Below are 13053 nucleotides of genomic sequence, written 5' to 3'. Positions count from 1 at the left end.
TAGTACTTTTGGAAATGTCTTGAATTTTCATTCCACCACTTTCGTGGATAAAATCTGTCCAGAAAGAGTAATGTTAAAATTTTCCTTCCTCTCTCTCATAGGGAGTGGAGGCTGTGTATGGACATACATAGCATGATGATGTCATCTGACAATGGATGAGATTCTATAGACTAAACATCACAAAATTGGGACTATACATGTAGAATATTTTCTTCTGCTCATATTTACACAGCACCAAGAACAGAAAAGTTCCCTTTAAGAGTAAACATAGTGTTTTGCAGTGTCTGTATTCCATTTGTCTATATAAAACAGTTAAATGAAAATTAACTTTACCTTAAAGAGGAATAACCATATATCCTTTTATTGGAGAAAAACCTGTGTTATTTTGGGACTTGAACTGTCAAAGAAAAATCTTCTGTTCTGATTTTACATGTGATGTTTTTGATGCTTATTATGTTGGTTCACAGGTAACACAGCAAAATCTACCCGTAATGTGTCCCACAGTAAGATCTATTTTGAAACTCAGAGGTAAAAATGAAAGAAAATTATTTTACCCATACTACCACTTTTTTCACTATGAAAAATCTTTACACATACATCATTTAATTTGCTTCTCTTACCAGATGCAATTTTGTTTGTATTACCAAATCATTTATTGGATAGTTTATTTAATTATGTGGGGTTTGGGGATTTGTTTTGGGTTCCCTTCTGTCCTGATCTAATGTCAGGAGAGGTTTCAATATGATCCCAAGAGTGAGATTAAGACACAAATGAGGACAAATGCCCTACACCGAAAACATCCTTTTATTATTAAAAGTGAAGAGGGGTAGCGATAGGACAGAATGGAAGGAAAAGACAGAAATCAAGGAAGCATCCAGAGTAGAGTCACAAGAATAGTCACTACCATGGATCCAGCAACATCCCGTTGGTCCTCAGTCTTCAGTTCTTCGGTGCTGTGTGCACACACAGCAGAATTCTCGGTCGCCTTTCAAGTTCATCTTATCAGCGGATTAGCATATCTGCCCACCTGTAGTTTTTCCTCTGGTCCCACAGGTTTTTGCTGACTTCATGCTTCTTGAGCAATCATCCGGCTTCTCGGGCAGAAACACTCACCTCTTGTGTCACCTTCGAAGGTGCAAAGTCATCAGCGATACAATAGAGCCACCAAGTATCGGGCTTAGACAATGGCCGGCGATCAGCGGTCCTTGTTCTCCAGGAGAAACACCAGGTTTCATTCAGTCCAGCTCTTCGAGGCTTATCTAAGGAGTTTGTCAATACAACTGCAAGGGAGTGGGAGGGTGCATCCTTCCATATGCTCCTGCCTCCTTGGATGAATTCCTTAGATTAATTACAAAGGCCACAGCTGGTCCTTGATGAATGGTTGAGGCGTTACTGACACCACCCCGTGACTGAAAGCACACACACAAGCAAGCTTTGAAACAATCATTTGACATTCCAGTCTCTCACACCTTCCCCCACTGTATTTTAAATAGGATTTATAGGAAAATTGGTATTATAGAGTAATCTTCCTTTAAGTGTTATAGAAGTGATCAAGGACAAGGACACAACTAGGACTCCTCATCTGTGTTGTGACAGATATTTAATTCCCTTCCACTATTAGATCGGTTGTCATGAGTTTATACATCTACCACAACACTGATAAATGCTTGATCCAAGGTAGATCAAGACTCATCTTGCATGGGATTTTGCTACAGTGGATAAATTCATTGATTTATTTTTTTTTATTTATTATGAGTTTCTGTCAATCTCTTGACAGTGAACCTTTGTTAATCCATCACAACATGAAATTCCGGAACCATGTCCCAAAACAGGCCATGTAATGTTTTGGGATTTTTCCAATTAACTAAGTTAGGGGGGTCCAGTTTTGAGGTCAGTAAAAAGCTGAAAGACTTTCTTGGGACTTACGCCTAGGAAAAGATTCTGCAGCGATTTTCATGGAATTTAATCGTATTTCTCTTCTAATTCTTTAATAAAAAGGATTTGTCAACATTGTTAAGATCATCAAAATGAGAGTAAAGAGGGGACAGTAAGGGGGAAAAAAAATCCACAAAAATACCACCAAGAAAGTAAATTAACTTCCACAGTACCATATTAATAACTAGAGACCAAGGACTCCATAGGTTTGCAAGTCTGTGCATATGTCATCTTGGGAGCCCTCAAAACTTCATGGTTTTCCACTAGTACTCTATTTCATTATCTTTTTTTAAATCAGTATTGCTAGGAGGCTCGAGTAACTTTGCAATTGGGAGGACATCCTTCCTCTCAGGTACTTTCAGAATCTATTTCAACAAACATGGGGTATCCCTCATATTATATACAGATTCCTAGGTACAGATGCTCCATCTACATCATATAGGCCTTTAATATATGCAAAACCAGTGGGATTATAGATTGTAGCTCTGTTAGTTTCTCAAGATACCAGCTTCAGACTGAGTCAGTTGAATAGATATTAATTTATACATCAAGCAAAGTGGCTTTGTCATATAAATTAGTCATCCTTTTTTCTACATTCAGAAAACTATTATCGTGCAAAATACTGTCCATCATGCCAAGGTTGACACTGAGGATGAAATGTTCTGTAAATTTTTAGAGTAAGGACAGTGTAACTGTTCCAAGAAGCTACATCAGTATTGAGGTTTAACTAATAAGACTGTAAAATGATGATTACTTAATAATAAATGTCTCATTCCATAACTGAAACAGGAGTCTATTGATTCCCTTATTGTTTTGTTATTTGTGGGACACTTCACTCAAAGCACTAAATTATATTTATATAGTTCAAACAGCTTTATTATTTGTGTATTTCATGACTTACATGAAATTAAATCAAAGATGTTCCCAGACAAATAGCAACCACCAGTTTGTCTACTGGTAGCTAACGCTGACCAGAAAGACAGCGGATCAAGAGGACACGGAGAACTCTTTCACCAGCAAGGGTCTACTCAGCATTCACAACACAGCTCTTCGCTGCTTCCCTTCTGTCTTTCCATTGTGTGTTAAGGCTAGAGCAGGCACTTTCTAGCGGCAGGTACGTGCTCCTAAAGTTAAGGATAAGGCAGTATTGAAAAATACCAGGGAAGCAGCCCATGCTGATATCAAAAAGCTACAAAAAGCACCACAGCCTTGGGCAGGAGGTGTACAGAGCAAGCCCAGGCTTGCCTCACATTTAGCTGCTCTTGCCACTTAATTTGGAGAAGAACTGCAGGTTTTCAAGCAATGGGTCAGAAAAGCAGAGAGACTGGTTTGGGAGTTGAATGGTTTAAATAAAATAGATACTAGGGATCGCAGATACAGGATGTGACTCAAATTGCATAATGTCAAATGTGCACATATATACGCAAGCGCTAGAAGAGCACTGACCCTTATTTGGTTGACATAGGTCTGTGTTTTAGAAATTCAAGAAAGGCTATTAGAAATAAATGATCATTCACCTTTACTTTCTCCAGCTTGTCTTGCTTTCACCTGGAGTATTTTAGCCACATGGTTATCCTGCCAGCACGTAAACTTCCACAGCTTCCACGTATCATGTGTATTGAGAACAGGGCTATATATCCTCCTTGTTCAGGAAGACAGAGTTGTTCATGACTTACATATTTGGTCTTTTGTTCCATATTTTTAACCAAAATAAAAAGAAGAGGGAATATTGCTCTCAAAAGCTAATAGTGACGAGAACTGCCACACAGTGTCCAAACATGTTCACTTAAAACTACTTCTGCATCTCCAACAGTAGCCAGCAGATGCTGAGGAAATGAGTACAAAAGAAAAAAAGACAAGATCTCCTTTCTTCCTTAATGTACTCATCTTTTTTCTGGGTATCAGCAGTTACAGACTTAAACTTTATCAGTGCTGCAATGCAATATCTGTTCTCATATTGATGCTTTTCATGTGGAATCATAACTGCTCGAATCCATTCCCTAAATCCCCATGTTGCTAATAACAGATAGAGATTTGGTTTGGATCAAATGACAGCAATCGGGGAGTTTTAAGCAGAAAGTTCTGACCCCATCTTTGTTACCAAAACCCAGCAACAATCTAGTAATCTGACACAGCAAGATGTATTTCATAAATCAAGAGTAAAATGCCTTCATTCCCTGCTGCATGCTAAACTCCTAGTGCCTGAACCCGAGGTGAAATCCTGGTCGTATTGAATTTAATAACAATACTCCCATTGACTTCAGTGGGTCCAGGTTTTCACTCCCTGAAGCCACAGGGGTTTTGAAACACTAGTTTTGGCATACAGAGAAAAAGCGATAACAACTTCATATATTCGGCTTTTCTTTTACAGTAATTCTAAGCACAGTTATTATATTTTCTTAGAATCAATTATAGTCTCTTCTACTTTCCTTAACTATTGACTATTATGTGATAGATGTACTATTTTGAGTAATAAATAAAAATCTCATACCTGCTTATTGACAACGTGCTAAGTTAGATACCTTTTAGGCAATTCTCCAGCTTGAAAGACCAAGCGTTAACAGAGTGAACACTAGACATCTCAATACCACAGGTTGTTATCATTTTGAAAATAAAGGTACATATTAATCAGCTAATCACTAATCCCTGAAACCCCTAACTGCAATATTGGCAGATCTTCTTAAAAAGTATTTCCAAGCTTGCATGACTGTTGTTGCATTTATTTAACGAATCATCTGTCACATAAATGGCTAGTTAGTAAAATGAAGTAATTAGCAGAGAAATTAAAGGAAGAAATAAATCTCAAGCTCAAGACCATTGAAATGTTGTCATCCTTTCCCATCCAAAGCCACTAGAAAGGCTTACACTTAAGAAATATGGCTGCATTTTGAAAGCCTTTCACATATGTGAATTGTGTATGGTTTCATCCATTTTCTGTTATATCATACTGAACAATGGCTTCATTTTTTATATTAAAATACATGCAGTACATTACAAAATACAGTTGTCAAAGTCTGAGCCTCATTTTTCACTTGCCTTCTACTTGAACCACTTGCTTTTCCCTTTAAGACAATTTTGAGAACTATTCTTGTACATGCTTTTGAACTATTTTATTAATTTATTATTGATCTGTACCTTTGGGACTTACAGATCTTTAGATTTGTGTTTAACTTCCGTTAATGTTTGTTCCAACTCTTCTGTGGTATCTAATCACAGTAGATATCCAGTAGGTGTATACATATATTTTAAACTCCCTCAATATTTTGACCAATAGCATGCTACAGGACACTTGAAATCAGTTTAACTTTTTAGCCTAAAACTAGCACTGCGATTGCTTCAATTTCCTCTTATGTTAATAAACTAGAGTATCTTGTTGAAAGAAGTAGGAAACAGATGGACACTTTGTCACAGTGTGAAGCTCAATGATTTCAGTGATACCATATGTGTGTACATGTGTATATATATAGAACTATCTGAATAACAACATTTTTAACCTCTAATACTCCAACTACTTTATATAGTAATCACAATTTTTTTCTTTTCCACACATAAAAAATGTTGACTTATTGGAGGAAAAAAATAACTGACAAGCTCGCTCAGTAGGATTATGGCAGAACCCAGAACTGAACCCTTTTCTCCCAAGTTTCAGTCCAAACCTCTGCGAACTAGAAAGACAGGCAAGAACATAGTGTTCCTGTTAAGCACTGGTAATGAAAATCTCCCCCCACTGAAATTCTATAAAAGCATAAAAGATAAATTTACCTTCTTAGACCTGAGCAGTTTATCTCTGATTTACCCCATAATGCATCGAACATATTAATGGTGTTTTAACTGAGATGATGTGGGAGTTAGAATAACACTACCCAGCATTTAGACCGCTAATGGCTTCTTAATTACAAAACAGTTGTAGGCTACATGGGTAGCTGCACTGTAATGCTCACAGCTCCTTTTATCCCACTTTAGCTTTTCAGTATTAATGACTGTTTTAATCTCACCGTTATTTTGTTCAGCTCTTTCTTTGACAATTTCTTGGTTACTTATTTTCAGTATCTGAGTTACAGTGTTGATATTTATACTAATCAGCCTCTTCTAGCATCTGCAGTTTCAGTTTGGAGCTGATTCAGGAAAAGGCCATAAAATCATAACACTACTGTTTCTATAATTTTCTGCTATTTAGGATGCATATAACTCTACTTCTGAGCTTTTAAAGATGTATGTGTAAGGTCTCTTGCCGTCATTTTGAGGAAAAAGAAATATAAATCTCAAACCACATTTGTGTTCATGATATACAAACAATTCTGTTTCCTTCCTCTGCTTCTGTGAACATACAGTATTTCTTCCTCATAACTGTGATAAAAGAAAGCTTCAAAGTTCAAAAGAAATAAACTGAGATATTGGTTCCTCTGATTTAACATCTTGTATCTATCCAGTTTGCTTTGTGGACCACTATCATCTGATACAGATATCATCCTTAAAACACCATGGCCTGCTTATTCTCTCTCTCTCAATCTTTCATTTTTCCGTGATGTAAATCAGAAACATCTCAAACCAAGTCAAGTGAGTTACTCTTCTTTACAAGCATGATAAGAATCACAAAATACAATCACCACCTCAAATATCTATTTCTTCTATTCAGGAAACAGGTAAGATCACAGCTAACACAGTATAACAAATATTGGTAGTTTAGCGCATAGCAGCATATTCAAATGCTTGAAACCAATAAGAGAAGCAAAAATCAAGAGACAGTTTAGCACTGATCTTCCACAGCAGCAGTATTCAGATACAGGAACCAGCAGTAAAAGTATCTCTGCTGTCATACATCTGAACAGGAGCAGAAAAGTCACAAATAAATACGGCTTGTTTACCTAGCAAGGCCCAGACTATCAATTGAAATCAAAGCTTTACTTCCCAATAAGAAATGGATTGAAAACCACCCCAATACAAGCACTAGCTCAAGCTAAGCAGCTGTGTCCAATAGGTAAAATTGAACATGCTGTGGGTATCCAGCTGAACTTTGAAGGACTGGATATCTGCCTGTGGGTCAAAATACACCCAAGAGCTCCCATAGCAAGCACTGATTTCCAGCTTTTGTCATATCTCACTGCTGTTATTTTATTCTGTAATTACCTCAACTATGCATCAGACAAAGCAAACTTACCGCTCACCCTAAGACATGCAAAACCAATCATTTTCATTATTTGTAGTTCTTAGTCTGCTTTTTGTGCTGCTGTGGCAAAGGTTATAGTATTCTGCAGTCCCTCACTCCTAATAAAATAATCAAGGTGAGGTGATAACTTATTGTTCTGATGCTTTGTGCCCACCAATGATGCCTGCAAGGACAGAAGATTCTCTGCTACTGATTTCAAGATCAAACCTATTGCAGGTGAAATTCAGATCTTGCTCACTATCACCATTGATTGCAAAATTTTCTTGGGGGCGTGTTTCCATCAAGTCATTCAATTCTGAGAGACTGCAACTTTGCGTTCAAGTCTGACCTTTTGTGTACATCCTACTAGTGCGAAATTGAGACCATACCAGTAATAGCTCCCAACTGAAAGCAGCTGTAGGGCAATTGTTTTAACGCTTAATCATTACCTTACTATAATTATAGGGATGGCATGGAATAAAGTCAGCCCAAAGGAAACTATACAAATGCTAATGTTCTCTAAACAAAGAACTTTTGATAAGAGCAAGTCACACCAGAATAAGCCAAATCAGGTTCCTGGAGTGCCAGAGTGCATACTGGAGACTGTTATTTCACCTGTAAGATGTGCAAGTTTGAGGATCAAGTGCATGTGGTTAAAAAGATACTTAGAATTTCTGACCTATTTTGCATACAAAATAGGCTGCCTACATGACTGGGAGAGGTTTGTTTACATATCTGCGTAGATTTAAACTAAGGGGGTACCAATTCATTATCACAAAGCCTGAACAGAACCTTCACTGCCAATTCAGCAGATTTTTTAAACATGTATGAACTAAATACCAAAGCAAGAAGAGAACATCTGAGTCTGTGTCAGCAGCAGAATTGGATGATAGCAGCAAACTATTCTTATGGGGAAAGGAATTGGCTTTGTTTTCTGCAGAGTTTTCATCTTCAAGATAATGTAGGCCTTGCTATTTTAGAAGTCTTGGATAAGAGGACCAAGATATTTTTCCCTATTCTATTAAAGCAAATTCACATTAGCAGCACTAAACAATACATTACATTTATGTTAACCTTGCTGACTTAGGGTAAAGAAATTAACTTTGTTTCTAATGCCTTGACATGGTTAAAGTCAGTCTAACAAAGAATTGCATGCTCTGTGGCAGCTGCATCTTTCCTTGAGCATTTTTGAAAATACTATTTTAATAGAAATTTGTAGAAATTTGCATCCTGTCCAGAAGGCTTGGAAACAGAGAACAAGAATATGGCTCCCACAGGGCTTCCTAGATGGGAATTTTTCAGTATCTGTACTCTGCTAATTCTTTAATATCTGTATTTACAATACATTTTTACTTCTCTCAGATACCACTACAGGAAGATGCAAGAAACTTCAAAGCGATACTACAGCACATTTACTTCATTCAATGGAATCCAATAATCCTTTAGTGCTCCTTAATAGAAATCAATCTATTTTGCTGACACTTGACTGCTATGAACAATTTAACATGTTATTGTGGCTGTCATTTACCCATTCTCCTACTTTGAATGCTGCATGTCAAATGCTAAAATATGCAGGGCTTCTTACAGAGATGGCATAACCTTCATGCAGACTTCCCATTTAATTGAATGCAAAACTTGCACCCAGCTCTGTGTATGCACTCCCCTCTCCTATCAGCCCAGCAGCAGCTTGCTGAATGTAAAATTCTCCCCTCAGTTGTTTCACTTGAAATTTGTATTCATGTAGAACGTTTGTTCTGTTGTAAATGTTGAAGCTCCAGTTCCAGGACATGAAGATCATTCTGGGTCTATTATATACTTCCCAAATGCTTCTCTCACCATCCCTTCTAAGTCAATTTAGCGCCCGTTAAAGGTGGCAGATCGACCAAGACTTATGGTTGCTCTTTATTCCCCAGGAGCTCCAGAAGAGGTAACTGCATTGCAAACTCCTACCTACAGGTGCCAAACCGTGTCCATCACAAACTGGTGGAAACTAAAGAAGTCACTAGGGATGGTTTATGTGGCATGAACCCAGGATCATTAGTCTTCCTGCAGCTATGGCTACAATGCGCCAGCTGTACTACAGACTAGAGTAAAACAACCCATTTTTAGCACCCAGGCCATACAAACATAACTCTTTCTGTCATTTTGGACCAAGATGATCAACCCAGGAGTGAAAGGCTTTGTATTCTGTTATGAACTCTCTGAATTACCCTGGTCCCTGGGAGCAACCTTTGGCTTGGCTTTCCTGAATCATACAGCTTGGGAGAAATGGTCAGCTGGGTCATTTATTGTAATGCAAGTCAGATTTAACTAGGCTTTAGATGGTTAAAATGTTAGCAGGCACTGCTTTGCTCAGGGGATTCATGGTTTATCCACGAGGTATTGCTTTATAAGCACACAAAAGGGGTTGCAAACAGATACTGCTGCAGTGAAAAATCTGCATACAGCAAATCGCTGTCACAGCGTGTACTGCTGAGAGATCTTTTGCAAATCATAGTGAATAAAACGAGATTTTCTTAATGCAGGCTACTTCATCATCTGTTTTACACCAAAGCCTTCATGTTATACCTCACATAGTTTATCCTCTCTTGCTGACAAAGAGAAACAAAGAGAGGAGACAGTCGTGTAGAGACGCTGCAACAGAACCAGATGGTCCCACTCTCCCAGGTCTTGGCATTGTGTCTCTTTCTATAACTTTGGTATTTTTGTCTTCCCCCACCTCTTTGGTCCCATCTGCACCCTCCCCCTCTGTCTCTTTGTCTGTCACGTTATTTTTTAGTTTGGCTTCCCCAGGAAGAGATGCTTATATTGTCATGTTCCTTACAGTGAACTGAATGCACTGGACAACAAAGCCATGTTTGAAAAAGGGATGGGACTCCTCTGAATGTCATGACAATATGCTTAAGCAAAGCAGAGATGCCCCATGACTGTGAAGGGAAAGGCTCTGTGCTAGGCTTCCTTGTGAGCCCCCATGGGAGGGGGCCATGCAGAGGGACCCCTGGGGCTGTTCACAGGCACTCAAGGTGCATGAAAATACCCCTAAAGGAGTGCACGTGATGTTGCTGCTGTGATGAGGACTCAGCTACAAACTGTAGGAAACCAGACCTCAACAGGCCTTGTTGATCATCTCCCACTCACTTTGAAAATTTTTTTACACAGCTTTTACCCTCCACATTTTCCTTACTGTGCATTGCTGGTGATCCTTACACATCTTTCTGTCCATCTCCCAGCCAGGCTAGATCTCGTCTCTCATGTAGTTGTTGATCCCCTCCTGCAAGCCCCTTCTCACACACCTGTCAAGAACAAGAGGCAGGTGAAAAAATGAGCATGAGGCAGAGAAAATGGAATTTCTTTCTCTTTGCTCTCATCCAGCATGTATCACAAAAAAAAAAAAAAACAAAAAACACAAAAAAAAAAGAGCCCCAACAAATCAAACTATTACTGCATTGCTTTCACTGCCAGCCAGCACTGACTTCAGTGGGCAGGCACCTCTGCATCAGTTGATGATCTGATACTCAGACCAATGGCCATAAAAAACTCCCAAATTTATTCTTAGTTTCAGTTGCAAAGAATGTTTTAAAGTAAAGTAGATTGGTTTTAGCTGCATAACAAACAGTTTATATCAGAAAATCACTAGATTAATTTCCATCATTCAAAGGTCATTGCACTTAACTATAATTTATAAAGGAGTTTGTTCATATATTCAAATATATACTCTATATTTAAATTTAATTTTTATTAAGTTCTGCCTTCATATGAATATTATTGTGTACCAAGGATAGGCTCTCTTTGAACTCTCTAGCCCTTACACTCAGATTGAAATTAGTGTTTTGCTTTTAATTCTCCCTCTGCTTTTACTGCTTTCAGGGAACAATAGGGAAGCCCTCTTGTAATTAATTTACCACCTGAAGACACTAAATAAAAGTTGCAGGACCTCATTTATTAAATCTCTCCATAAGATTGAAAACATTAGGCAGCCAGTCAAGGTTGTGTTTTTATTAAATATTTTAATCAGTGAAATTAGAGCATTTATCCAAACAAACATAAGGGAATGCAACATAAAACAGCTGACTTATTGGTGACTGCTTTAAGTGGGGTTTGGAATGCTGACCTCCTATGCTTGTCCAAAGCACTATACTATATTAATTTCACTTTCAATACTCATTATTTTACCTGGCTTTTTGGTAAATTATCTGTTGTGTGTTATTTCCTTTATATTATACCTTTTACTAAAGCATTTTGGCACACTCAGAGTAAAGCTAGGGGAAGAAAATAAACTTGCCCAAAGGGAAGTATCCCACGCTCTGGGTGCTCCAGTTTGTTCCAGGCTCTGCCACTGACCCAAGACCATTTCCCACAGTAACCTCCACACTGAGCTTGTGAGGTCGGATGCTGTTCCAGTGCATTTTCTGTCTTTCTGGGCAAACCAGTCTCTTTGTTATCATGAAGAGCAGAGACCATATATCAAGCAGAAATTACATCAGCTGGAATTTCTCTATTTACACAAAATGTGAGGTTTATACTTCTTAATCCCAGCACAGGATTTTTACATTCAGAATTGTCTACAGATGTCACTATTGTGGTTTTTAAGTGCACAAGATCACTCTTGTCTCTTACCTCATCAGCTCCTGCCTGCTGCTGCTGCTGCTGAGTGGCCTGTTTACATGAGGACTTGGGATTGCAATAAAGGCTCTTTGGCTGCAAAAAAGTCAGAAGATACGTACTGAACAGAGCTCATTGTCATGGAGAATTTTTGGTCTACATGAGATTTTCACACTTTGAAATTTGGTTCCCTTCTAATTCCTAACATACAATATTTTTAGATGTCCCACAAAACAGACGATCTGTACAACGTTCCTTTTGGAAACACATTAACACACAGTTTCTAAAATGAATTTGTTCCCTCAAACCTCAGCAGCTGCTGACTGAAACAAAAATACTTCATAGCCAGTTTGAGTATAGCCTTCACCTACAGAGAAACAAGGATAACAAAAAGATTGAGATGATAAAACTATGTTTACTTAAAAGGCTTTATTCTTTAAAATATGATTTAGCATAACATAATCTAATACGATACTGTAGACTATTATCATGGTTCAATTGTCAAATGAATTGTGTCAATGTAAATTAAATGCTGATTTTTTTTTTTTTTTTTTTTTGCCTTAGAAGAAATTTTCACCCCTCTTCAAATTTTCCCGTGAGTTCAGAAGAGACATTTTTCAAAGGCATGGTTGTTATTGTTTATGAAACATCAAAGTTCCTGGTGAAACACTTTGAGATTTTCCCAACACCTCTGTTTTCAAGCCGAACAGAAGAAATATTGCTGAGCTCCAAGTTCTATCATCTCAGATGCACCTCTCTGACAGCGTGGAGAATGGCTCCATAAGAAACAAGTGACTTCCCAGCTCACTGGATATACAGCAAATACCAAAGATCAAGTGGGCAATAACGTGCCCATCAGTCCCAAGGTATTTTTTTAATAGCATTGGCAATTAAACATTGGTACACATGAAAATTTCTGCCAGGCTAAATATAACTTGAGATAAATGAGAGTAAACACTTACCCCTTTGACTGAATGTCGGTATAATGCAACCAGATTATTCTGCATCTTTCATGGCAATGAACAACATGCCCAGAAATCCCTGCCTGGATCAGATTTGTTTGCTACATGTCCAGTGACCTAGAACAAGTGTTATGTTTGCTTTCACAAAAGCACTCATCCGTGGGAACACTGGTACAGGAGTGAACGCTCCAGGTGTCATGATATTGATTTGACTGAGTCTCTTAAAGCAGAGTTAGGCCTCGCTCACACTCTCCTGGTAGCTGAATAAATGCAGTAAGCAGTGAAAGAAAGCCCACAAGGATGGGGACTCAAAACACTGAAGTTCAGCCACAGGGGAGGACAGCCAGGCTCTGTCACTCATTTGGTTATTAATGGGTCATCATTTTGCAGATGTATTGAGCATGCACC

Source organism: Strix uralensis, chromosome 6 (genome assembly GCF_047716275.1).
Source record: "Strix uralensis isolate ZFMK-TIS-50842 chromosome 6, bStrUra1, whole genome shotgun sequence".
Classification (NCBI taxonomy): Eukaryota; Metazoa; Chordata; class Aves; order Strigiformes; family Strigidae; genus Strix; species Strix uralensis.
Note: the sequence above shows the minus strand (reverse complement) of the source record.